This window comes from Pongo abelii, chromosome 2, assembly GCF_028885655.2.
Source record: "Pongo abelii isolate AG06213 chromosome 2, NHGRI_mPonAbe1-v2.0_pri, whole genome shotgun sequence".
NCBI lineage: Eukaryota > Metazoa > Chordata > Mammalia > Primates > Hominidae > Pongo > Pongo abelii.
The window spans coordinates 111,914,318-111,926,974 of record NC_085928.1 but is presented as its reverse complement, the minus strand read 5'-3'; the positions used below and the strand labels follow the sequence as shown (position 1 = coordinate 111,926,974).

General features: G+C 39.7%; 1 protein-coding gene across 5 annotated transcripts in view; it reads right to left on the bottom strand.

Annotated features, from left to right (window-relative positions):
* The window catches only part of SEC22C (SEC22 homolog C, vesicle trafficking protein), a 52,783-nt gene that overhangs the window by 21,404 nt on the left and 18,722 nt on the right, over positions 1–12,657 (bottom strand). Inside the window, exon 1 of one of the 5 annotated variants that reach the window (XM_002813885.6) lies at positions 12,485–12,653. The exons of 3 other annotated variants lie outside the window; for them this stretch is intronic. The gene's annotated coding sequence lies outside the window, so the exon portion shown is untranslated. Of the gene's footprint in view, positions 1–12,484; positions 12,654–12,657 lie in introns of those variants that run through there. One more of the 5 variants, XM_009239159.3, reaches the window with a different exon arrangement.

The following is a 12,657-nucleotide window of genomic DNA, read 5'->3' as shown; positions in this document are numbered from 1 at the left end:
CAGTACTAATGGCAGGTAGCAGGACACAGAGCAAGACAGACCTAAACAGACAGGAATCACCAGACACTGAAGCAGCAAGGATTGATGTCAGTGACCTGTGAACTTCAGGTCACCCATGGAGATAGGCACTAAGCAGTTTAGCTGCCATATCCTCACTTGCAAGGAGATAGAAGAAGGTGGAGAGATTCTGAGCATCTAACCTAATGCTGGTGACAAGGAGAGCAGAAGGCAAAAATGAAACCTCTAGGTCATGTCCTTCTGAATTTCTGCAAATGTTTGTTTGCAATATATAGAGTCAGCCTTCAAAGTGATATAGAGTCAGTCTTCAAAGTCCTTCTGAATTTCTGCAAATGTTTGTTTGCAATATATAGAGTCAGTCTTCAAAGTGATATAGAGTCAGTCTTCAAAGTGATATAGAGTCAGTCTTCAACGTGATGACTGAGTTCCTACATATGGCTAAAGGCAATCATTTAGCAAATTATATTACAGTGATATGTGAATACCATGATATGTGAATACCATTAAGAAACAGAAAGAAACAGATCTGAACCCTCGTGGTGCCTTGGGCAAATTAGAAAAGGATGCCTCTCTTGGTGGAAACAGGTCTGCACCATTTCTGCTGGCAGAGCCCGGCTGTGTTTTAGCCCTATCTGTTAACACTGCAGGATGCTTGTTCAGGGCATAACCTGTACATCTGTGAGTGGCAGCCCTGCAATTAGGGATTACTGAGGTGGCTATTACAGCTCAGATGAGTCTTTCCAATAGGATGTGTCCACACATCCTATTTCACAAATCCTCTACTTGACAGGATCCTCTACTATCAGGCCCTTTACTTGATAGGATGATAACAGGATACCAGTGGACCTCTCTTCCAAAGAACTCTAGGGATGCAACCTTATTTGGCATCTCAGTTCTTCATATCAGAACCCCAAGATGCACACTACTCTTCATCTCTGTACCTCTATGCATTCTTCACTTGGGTCTGCAATGCCACTCCTTTGATCTCTCCATATCCAAATCCAAATCACAGACTGTCTCAAATCTACCTTCTCAGACTTGTCCAGCTGGAAGTACTTTCTCCCTCTTTTAAATTCTTAGGAAACCTACCTCTTTGTTCTCTATTTTACTGATTTTGCATTTCTACTACCTAAATATAAGTTCTAAGAATAAAGACCATGTCTGGAATGGATGAATGGATGAATAATTATTACCACAATATACATGTAGAAACCGCAGTGATATAAAAAACACAAAGGAGGCAAAAAGAAAAATTAGGCTACCAGCCAACAGATCCTACACAGTCCATTTGACCCATTTCTCCACACCTTCTATTGGGGAGTAAAAATGTGAAAAGCCCCAGGAAAAATACACCCACACATAAAAGCTAGTAAGTTTGCAGCACCAATGGCGGGACCAGGTCAACTGCCAGAAGACACTGTGGGTTTTACAGCAGACGCCTGGCCAATGATGAGACCTCAAGGCACCACAAAGGGAATCAGGGGACAAATGTAGAGAGGTTAATTGTTCTATCTTCTATACTTTCGTAAGTATTTGAAACATTTAATTTTAAAACATTTTTTAAAAAGAGTTATAGGCCACAAAGCCCTGACAGACATAGGGAAAGGCTACAAGATCAATTTGAGACCAGGGCTTAGGCTCTCAACAATAACTCCAACAAGAACCATAAGCCAAGATATGAAGACATTGAGGCCAAAAAGAGACAGTCAATGAGATACCAAAACAGTTAGAGACACGACAGAAACACCCCAAAGCAAAATAAGAAAGGTACTTTTTTGGGAGCCAAGTAAATTGTATGCCCCTCTAAAGAAAAGCAGTGTGCACTGACCCCAACTGTCAATTCCAAAACATCCTCTGTAGTTCTGTCTTTATGGAACATCTACCTTATGCCAAGTATTGTCTTAAGCCAATAAAAAAAGAAAAGGGTGACATTTCCAAGCGATGGTAACCAGAAGAACTAGTTTTACCACTCTCTAAAGGACCCAAATGTCCCCTCCAGGTTCTCTACTTCTCCATCCTGTCCTTTGGTGATCAAACTTGCTTTTCCTCAAACATTAGTATTCAAGATAAACAAATACTCCTCTTGTTTTTCAGTTCTATCAAGTTACTAGTTACTGCAAACTAGTGAAACCCACATCTATTTTTTAAAAGTCTTTTTTAAATATTTGTGATGGCTTAATGAAGATGGCACTGTGATACTAACTTGTTTGTGCGTATTTGTGAGTGTATGTGAATGTACAGGATGGCAGCTGCCTGAAGGGTTAAAAGATTTTATAGGCTGCCACAGAAGAGTCTAAGAATGAAGACAACATCCTTGACATTATTTTCCTTTGTAAAAATATACTTTGTATTCCAAAAGATGGAAAAAAAATAATACAAAAAGGAAGGGGCTTATCTTTACAGGGATTTGATATTTGTGAATTCAGGTTATGAGCACTATGAGACAGCCTGTACTCAAATAAGAGATCTGACCACTGCTCAAAACAGAATGAACTTCTGTTTCTGGAAAGATGAAGTAGAAGTACTTTTCCCTACTTCTCCCATGAAATACCCTGGACATTATATATAAAATAAACATTTAAAAATTCTGACCAGCCTGGCCAACATGGCGAAACCCCGTCTCTACTAAAAATACAAAAATTAGCCGGGCATGGTGGCACACACCTGTAATCCCAGCTACTCAGGAGGCTGAGGCACGAGAATTGCTTGAACCTGGGAGGGAGAGGTTACAGCGAGCCGAGATTGTGCCACTGCACTCCAACCTAGGTGACAGAGTGAGACCCTGTCTCAAAAATAAAAATAAAAATTATGAAAGGTGGAGAAGAAGGAAGAAGACTGGCTAGGGACCTTGAGGTCTGAGGAATGACACAGCTGTGAGTCTGCTGAGTTTGTTTTTTCTTATTTGTTTGTTTGTTTGTCTCACATATCACAGACTGAGTGTTGGAGAAGCTAGCAAGAAATGCCAATGGGTACAGACCAAAAAAAAAAAAGCCAAAAAAACTTTGTTCTCTCCAGTCAAAAAAACTAGAAAAGGTAATACATAGCAAAACAAAAAACTTGCAGATAAAAAACTGCTCTACTCCAGCCAAACATCACAAAAAAACTGTAACCACCACACACCTGCCAACGAAGGCCAAGTGAAGAGCCTAGACTTCCACCACTGCCCTGCAGTAATGAGGTGCCTAATTCTCCACCTCCCATCCTGCCGGGGTAGCATCAGAGAAGGCCAAGTAGGGGGCTAGAGGGCAGTAATGAGCCATTCTCTCCCACGGTGTCACTGGGTAGACAGAATCCTATCTCTCCCAGGCAATGATGAGCAGCCCCTTTCCCCCAGGGTGTTAACAGAGGCCACGTAGGGAACCTCGACTTCTACTTCCATTGGGCAGTAATAAGAGTCCCTCGTTTCCCCTGCTGGAGTGGTGTCCAGAAAGGCCAGCTAAAACAGAAGATTTTAGTAAGATTCAGATCTCATAACATCCAAAATGTAAGTTTCAATAGAAAATCACTGGCTATACTAAGAACCAGAAAAATCTCAGCTTCAATGAGAAGAGACTAATTGATGCCAACATCAAGATGACAGAGATATTAGAATTATCTAACAAAGAGTTTAAAACAGCCACCATAAAAATGCTTCAATGGGCAATTATAAACTGTTTCCCAGGCTAGAATGCAGCAGTGCAATCATGGCTCACTGCAGCCTCGATCTCCAGGGCTCAAGCAATCCTTCCACCTTAGCATCCTGAATAGCTGGGAATACAGGCACACACCACTACTTTTTTTTTTTTGTAGACACAGGGTCTCGCTATGTTGCTCAGGCTCATCTTGAACTCTCAGGCTCATGAGATCCTCCCACCTCGGCCTCTCAAAGTGGTGGGATTATAGGGGTGAGCCACCACACCCAGCCACTTTTAAAAAATGAAAAATAAAAACTCTCAGTAAAGACACAGAAGATATAAAAACTAAATGGAGATTCTAGAATTAAAAATAAACCAAGGCGGCCAGGTACGGTGGCTCACACCTGTAATCCTGGCACTTTGGTAGGCCAAGGCAGGTGGATCACTTGAGGTCAGGAGTTCGAGACAGCCTGGCCAATACAGTAAAACCTCGTCTCTATTAAAAATACAAAAATTAGCCGGGCATGGTGGCACACACCTGTAGTCTCAGATACTTGGGAGGCTGAGGCAGGAGAATTGCTTGAATCCGGGAGGCTGAGATGGCAGTGAGCCACGATCACGCCATTGCACTCCAGCCTGGGCTACAGAGCAAGACTCCGTCAAAAACAAAAAAACAAAAAACGAAACTGAGGCCAGGTGCAGTGGCTTACATCTATAATCCTAATGCTTTGGGAGGCCAAGGCAAGAGGATCACCTGAGACCAGGAGTTTGAGACCAGCCTGGGCAACATAATGAGACCCCCATCTGTATGAAAATAAATTAATTAATTAACTAAAGTAAAAACTGCAATGGATGGGCTCAATAGAAATATGGAGGAGGGGAGAAGAATGAATGAGTAAACATTAAGACAGAACATAGAAATTACTCAATCTGAACAATATGAGAGGAACTAGATTGAAAAATATTTCACAGAGACTTGGAGACCTGTGAGACTCTAAAAAATGACCAAATATTCATGTTACTTGAGTCCTGGAGGACAAAAGAAAGAAGACAGGGCTGAAAAAGTATTCAAAGAAATAATTTCTGAATATTTCCCAAACTGTGCAAAAGACATAAGCCCAGAGATTCAAGAAACTGAACAAATCCCAGAAAGGATAAACCCAAGAAACCCATGCCAGCACACAGACAGAAGCCCAACTTATGAAAACTAAAGACAAAGAAAAAATCTTGAAAGCAGCAAGAGAAAAATAATAACCTTACCTATAAGGGGAAAACAATTCAAATGACAGCAAATTTCTCACAGAAAACATGGAGGCCAAAAGGAAGTAGTACATTTTTCAAATACTAAAAGAAAATAACTGCCAACCCAGAATCCTGTATTCAGCAAAAATATCCTTCAAGCAGCCAGGTGCAGTGGCATGTGCCTGTAGTCCCAGCTACACTGCTTGAGCCCCAGGAGTTCAAGTCCAGCCTAGGCAACATAGCAAGACCTTGTCTCAAAAAAAAAAAAAGGAATAAAAGAAAAATTAAAGCATACTTAGATGAAGGAACATTAAAGGAATTTGTCAAGAAGTTCTCTAAACAGAAAGGAAATGATAAAAGAAGAAATCCTGGAATATCAGGAAGAAAGAAAGAACAATAGAAAGGGTAAAAACTTTTAAAAATATGACAGATTATTCTCTCACGAGTTTTCTAAATTATGTTTGGTGAATGAAGCAATAATTATAATGTCTCATGTGGTTCTCAACATACGTAAAGGAAATATTTAAGACAATTATAAACGGGAGGGTTCAAAGACATAAAAGGAGGTAAAGTTTCTACATTTCATTTGAAATAGTAAAACACATCAGGAGACCATGACAAGTCATACACATACTCACACAAAAACACATATACACCCCACTAAAAAACTATACAAAGGGATATACTAAAAAACACTATAGATTATAAAATGAAATTATTATTTTTTGAGACAGGATCTCACTCTGTCACCCAGTCTGGAACGCAGTGACACAATCATGGCTCACTGCTGCCTCAACCTCAAGTCATCCTTCTGCCTCAGCCTCAAGACTCAAGTGATCCTTCTGCCTCAGCCTCCCAAGCAGCTGGGACTACAGACATGTACCGCTATACCCAGCTAATTTTTTTAAAAGATATATTTGATAGAGACAGGATCTTGCTATGTTGCCACAGCTGGTCTTGAATTTCTGGTCTCAAGCAATCCTCCCATCTCAGCTTCCCAAAGTACTGAGATTACAGGCATGAGCCACTAGGCCTGGCCTAAAATGTAATTATTTTAAAATGTTCAAATTACCCACAAGAAGTCAAGGAAAAGAAAATGGAGAAATAACAACAATAGCAACAACAAACAAAACAAACACAAAACTAAAAAGGGCAGACTTACTCCCTAATATATATCAATGAGTACATTAAGTGTAAATGGTCTAAATATGACAATTGAAGACAGAGACTGACAGTAGATAAAAGACATGACCCAATTATATACTATCTACATGAAATCATTTCCAGTATAACAATATAGGTAGGTTGAAAGTAAATGGGTGGAAAAAATATAGCATGCAAACATTAACCAAAAGAAGCAAGAGTTATATTATCATCAGATAGACTTCAGAGCGAAGAAAATGTCTAGGAACAAAGAAGGATATTACATAATGATAAAAGAATAAGTCCACCAAGAAGGCATAATAATCCTAAATGTGTTTGCACCAAACTTCAAAGATGTAAATAAGTGAAGCAAAAACTAATAAAGTGAAAGGAGGAATAGACAAATCCATAGTTATAGCTGGAGATTTCAATCACCTCCACCTCAAAAATTGATAAGACAAGTAAACAGAAATCAGCAAAGATTTAAAAAAAGAACTAAAAAACACTATCAACTAAAGGATATAATCATCATTTATAATATTCCATCCAACAACAGAAGAATTCCTTTGAAAACCCCACAGAATAGGCTGGACACAGTGGCTCATACCTGTAATCTCAGCCCTCTGGGAGGCCGAGGTGGGAGGATTGCTGAGGACAGGAGTTTAAGTCAAGAAACCACAGAATGTCTACCAAGATAGACCATATCCTGGGCTATAAGACAAACCTCAATAAATTTAAAAGAATTTATACAAAGTGTGTTATATGACCACAATGTAATCAAATTATAAATTAATAATAGAAAGGTAATGAAAACCTCCAAACACTTGAAAATTAAACACACACTTTTAAATAATCCGTAAGTTAAAAAGGAAATTTTTTAAAAATTAAGGAAATTAAAAAAATACATTGAACTAGATGAAAATGAAAATATATCAAAATTTGTGGCACACAGCTAAAACAGTACCAAGAGGGAAATCCACAGCACTAAATGCTTACATTCCAAAAGAAGAAAAGTCTCAAAACAATAATTTAAGCTCACAAGTCAAGAAACTAGAAGAAGAGCAAAATAAACTTAAATCACAAACATGGAAGGAAATAATAGGATAGAAATCAATGAAATGGAAAATTTTAAAAATAGAGAAAAATCAATGAAACAAAAAGTTGGTCCTTTGGACAGAGTGATACTTCATCTAAAAAAAATTATATTTCTATATACTAACAATGAACATATGGAAACCAAAATTTAAATACCATTTATAATCACTCTAACAAATAATCTCAATAAAGCTATAATTTTTTAAATAAAATACTTAGATGTAAATCTAACAAAACATATACAGAACTTGTATGCTGAAAACTACAAAATATTCCTGAAATCAAAGTGCTAAATAAATGGGGAGATATATCATGTTTTATGGATTGGAAGAGTCAACAAAGCAAAGATGTCAGTTCTCCCACAAATTGATATACAGGTTTAATGCAACTACTGAAAAAAAAAATAAGCAAGAGAGTTTGTGGCTATAGATAAGATTATTCTAAAATGCGTATGGAAAGGCAAAGAAACTAAAATAGCTAAAGCAATTCTGAAAAAAGAATAAAATAGGAAAAACCATGCTATCCTACTTCAAGACTTATTATATAGCTGTAGTAATCAAGATTGTGTGGTATTGTTGGAGGAATAGACATAGATCAACGAAACAGAATACAGAACCCAAAAATATACTTACATAAGTATATCTAACTGATTTTTTACAAAGTGCAAAAGTAATTTAAGGGAGGAAGGGTAGTCTTTTCTACAAATAGTGCCAGGAGTAAAAAGAAAGAACCTTGACCTCAACCTCACATCTTACATAAAAATTAACTCAAAGTTTATCATAGATTTAAGTATGAAAAATAAAACTATAAAACGCTTTTCAATTTTGTTTCTCTAGGAAAGCCCATGTGAAGAGGATGAAAAGACAAGCTAGAAACTGGGAGAAAATACCTGTAAGCCACATACCTGATAAGCAACTCAAACCTAGAATGTATAAAGAACTCTTGAAATTCAACAGTGAAAAAACACAAACAATCCAATTTTAAAATGGGAAAAACACACATACAGACATTTCACCAAAGAGGATATATGGATGGCAAATCAGAGCATGAAAAGATATTGAGCTATTATGAAAATGCAACTTGAGGCCCCAATGAGATAATATGACCTACCCATCAGAACAGCTAAAATGATAAATAGTGACAGCATCAAACACTGGCAAGCATGGAGAGAAACTGGATCTCTCATGCATTACTGGACTGTAAAATGGTATACTCTAGAAAAGTTTGGGCCAGGCGCAGTGGCTCATGCCTGTAATCCCAGCACTTTGGCAGGCTGAGGTGAGTGGATCACCTGAGGTTAAGGGTTCGAGACCAGCCTGGCCAACATGGTGAAACCCCATCTCTACTAAAAATACAAAAATTAGCTAGGCATGGTGGTGGGCACCTGTAATCCCAGCTACTTGGGAGGCTGAGGCAGGGGAATCACTTGAACCTGGGAGGCGGAGGTTGCAGTGAGCCAAGACTGTACCATTGCACTCCAGCCTGGGCAACAGAATGAGATTTCATCTCAAAAAAAAAAGACAAAAACAAAACACAGTTTGGCAGTTTCTTTTAAAACTAAACATGCAATTACTGTACAATCTACCAATCACACTCCTGACATTTATCCCAGAGAAATAAAAACTTATGTCTACACAAAAACCTCTGTACAATTGCTCATTGTAGCTTTATTTATAACAACCAAACCTGAAAACAACCAAAATGTCCTACAAATAGTGAACGGTTAAACAAACCGCAGTATATTCATTCCATGGAATACTACTCGGCAAAGAAGAAGAATAAACTATGGTCCTGGTACACAGAACAACTTGAATGGATGTCAAGTGCATTATGCTTGGTTATAAAAAGCCCGTATCAAAAGGTTATATACTATATACATCCTTTTATGTAACATTCTTGAAATGACAAAATTATAGAAATGGAGGGCTGATAAACAGTTGTCAGAGGTTAGGGATGGTAGAGAGGAGGGGAATGGGTGTGACTATGAATGAACAGCCAAAGGCATCTGGTGATGGAATAATTCTGTGTCTTGATTGCGGTGATGATTACAGGAATCTACACACGATAAAGTGACAGTACTACACACACACACACACACACACACACACACACTTTATACCAACATCAATTTCCTGGAGTTGCTATTGTACTAGAATTATATAATATGTAATCAATGGGGAAAACAAGGTGAAGGGTACATGAGACTTCTCTGTACTATATTTGCAAATTCCTGCAACTATAATTATCTTAAAATAAAAGCTGGAAAAAAGTATTAACTTAAGATTCTCATGTACTGGTTACTTAAATTATGCTCATACTTTTTTGTTTAAATATAATTTTTAAATATCCCCACCAATATCTTATCTGCTAATTAACTGTAATTTTGATGTTTTATGCATGAACACTGAAGGGCACACTTTATAGTGAATAGCTCCTTTACTACATCACATTTCCAAACTGGAAGGTACTATAATCTCAGGACTCTTTGAAATAAAGCTGCTGAAAGACAACTAGTATTCAACTTAAAACAGGAAAGCGGCTTGGTGCAGTGGCTCATGCCTGTAATCCCAGCACTTTGGGAGGCAGAGGCAGGCGGATCACCTGAGGTCACGAGTTCGAGAACAGCCTGACCAACATGGAGAAACCCCGTCTCTACTAAAAATACAAAATTAGCCAGGTATGGTGGTACACGCCTGTAATCCCAGCTATTCAGAAGGCTGAGGCAGGAGAATCGCTTGAACCCAGGAGGCGGAGGTTGCAGTAAGCCAAGATTGTGCCATTGCACTCCAGCCTGGGCAACAAGAGCAAAACTCTATCTCAAAAAAAACAAAACAAAACAAAACAAAAAACTAGGAAAGCAGGCTGAGCATGGTGGCTCATACTTCATCCCAGCACTTTGGGAGGCTGAGGTGGGAGGACTGCTTGAGTCCAAGAATTTGAGACCAGCCTGGGCAACACAATGACACCCCATCTCTCAAAAAAAAAAAAAAAAAAAAAAAAAAAAGCCAGGCATGGTGGCACACACCTGTGGTCCCAGCTACTTGGGAGTCTGAAGTGGGAGGATCACTTGAGCTCAGGAGATCAAGGCTGCGTGAGCTGTGACTGCATCACCACACTCCAGCCTGGGTAACAAAGTGAGACCCTGTCTCAAAAAAAAAAAAAAGAAAAGAAAAGAAAATCAATTCCACAAGGACAAAGGCAGCTTCAGAATGTTCATACAAAGAGACACTGGAATGTCTTCCAGATCTTACCAGATCCTTCCACAAGGCAGTGGATGTCATAACCTACCACCTTGCCTGGTACATATTTGGAAGCACTCAGTAAACACTGCTAAGTTAAATGAATGAATGACCTAAGGGCTGCCTTATTTTTGCTCACTGAAACAAGAAATGCAGGTTTACAGATCCCTTGCCATAATTCTGATCTACAGTTTGAACACTTTTCCACAATAAATCTGTACTTGGAGAGAAAAAGAGAAAGGTTTATACAGATGAAATTTGTCTAAAAGTAGAGTGAAGCAGTAACCAAATACATAGCATCCGTGTTACTAGGTTTTATAAAAACATATTTTAATTTGCCTCCCTTATTTCCTAAATCTTCTTCCCAGCATCTGTTTATAAACTGCTCATGTCATAGATTATCTCTGTTCTATTAACAAAGACTTTATGCCTATGCTGCAGGCTACCCTTGATCCTGTTTTTTCTTCCACCTTTTACCCTTAACCCCTCCTCAAGCCCCTATCACATGCACTGAGAGAGAGAGAGGCTGAGAGAGACAGAAAGAAAAAGAAAAACAGAGAGAAAGAGAGAGATGACTGCACCTTGCAAAACAGGAATTTAGACAAAACAGGCTTCATTTGGCACACAAATATTCAAACACAAAGTGTTCACCATAAAGTATATACAGAATACAGAAAACTCAAATACACAATACAGAAGACAAAACTGAGTTGTGCTACCCTTACTGAATTCACCTTCAGCCACAGGACTTGAGAACTGGTTACCAAATCTGTAGATTCTATTAAGGCTCCAAGTTGCTTGGGGATGGAGTGAAGAGGAGGGTAGAGGTCAGTTTTGTCATTTGTTAGGAACTGAGAGGGGTAGGGAACTAAACCTGATAGGACCTTTTACACTGATAATGTTATTAAATGTTTGTAACTATAAGGTAGACATAATCTACACTGGATAGGTGGGAAAACTGCAGCTCTAAGGCTCAAGAGGTAAAGCCAGATTCAACCCAGACTTCCTTACTTCAAATATTCTAAAGCCTACGATCTTTCCACCACATCCTTCTTCTACAAATCCAACCTTGGGAATTACAGCTACTCCCTTTCTCTAAAATAATTTCTTCTCCTTAGAGCACTAATAAGCTAATCAGAGACCTGTTGGTAGAGGAAGGAGCCTGAGATTACACTTGTTACAACTGCTCTTTATCCACTGTATTACCTTGAAGTCAGGTTGTCCTCTCTATATGATCATGTTACTTTTTGAATTTAGTTGATTTCTAAGTTATTCTAAGAATAAAAAACACTGACTCCAAGATGGCTTCTGTTGCAAATACAAACACTTAAATCAGAGCTATTAACATCGTCCAAAATGTACTTTCCAGAGGAAACTCTATTTGTTTATTTAATTCTATCTGGCAACGTTAAACCATTTCCAGTTGCTTCCATTTTTCATTTTACTAAAATTAGTGGGATCAACTCTTCTCCGCAAAATGTAATTAAATATTACCCTATATGTTGGTTCTGAGCTGTATTTTTTTCTGACCATGTCACAAACTTCACCAATTACTTTCCACACTGGCAATAGTCTTCCGTGGCTTTTATTTCTACAAACCTAATTTTTCCCCGAGTGCTTTATCCTTCTGGCTCTGGAGGCACATGTGTAAATCTGTAATGAACACAAAACCTGTAATGGAACGTCCTACACCTAGTGCTCTGAAAAGTTGGTTCAGTGTATCCAATATTTAAAGTCTAATAACACGGGCATGCTAAGGGAAGTTTGCTATTCAGATTAAACAGTGCTCTGACGTGAGCTTCGTGAATGGTTAAAGAAACAGTCGTCCCCCTTCTCACTCCCCATCTCTTCCAACTGGGAGAAGCCCTTGGCGCCCATCTGTCAGCCCAGGGTTCCTGCAGGTGCGTGCCTTGGGTGGCCCCGGGGTCCGGGAACAGGCTGGCGGGAGAAAGGGGACAGAGGACTCCAAGAAGCCCAGTGAAGCCCCGTGGGGAGCCCCATGGTCAAGGCCGGGACTAAGGGCGGGGCGGGCCCTGGGCCGCCTCCACCTCTGGGCCCGCCCTGCACCACACCCTAACCCGCCTGCTCTCGGCTAACGGGCCGCGGCACCCGCCTCCGCCCGCCAGCCCTCACCTCGCCCGGACGGCGGCCTTCGGAAGTCGGCGCCTGCCAGCTACCCGCCGCCTCCTCAGCAACCTTAGCCGACCGGGAGGACCCGGCCCAGGTCACCGGCAGCCCAGGCGCAGGTAGGCGGTGGTGCGCGTGCGCGTGCGCGAGCCTTGAGCCGCCCTACCCACCCCCCAATT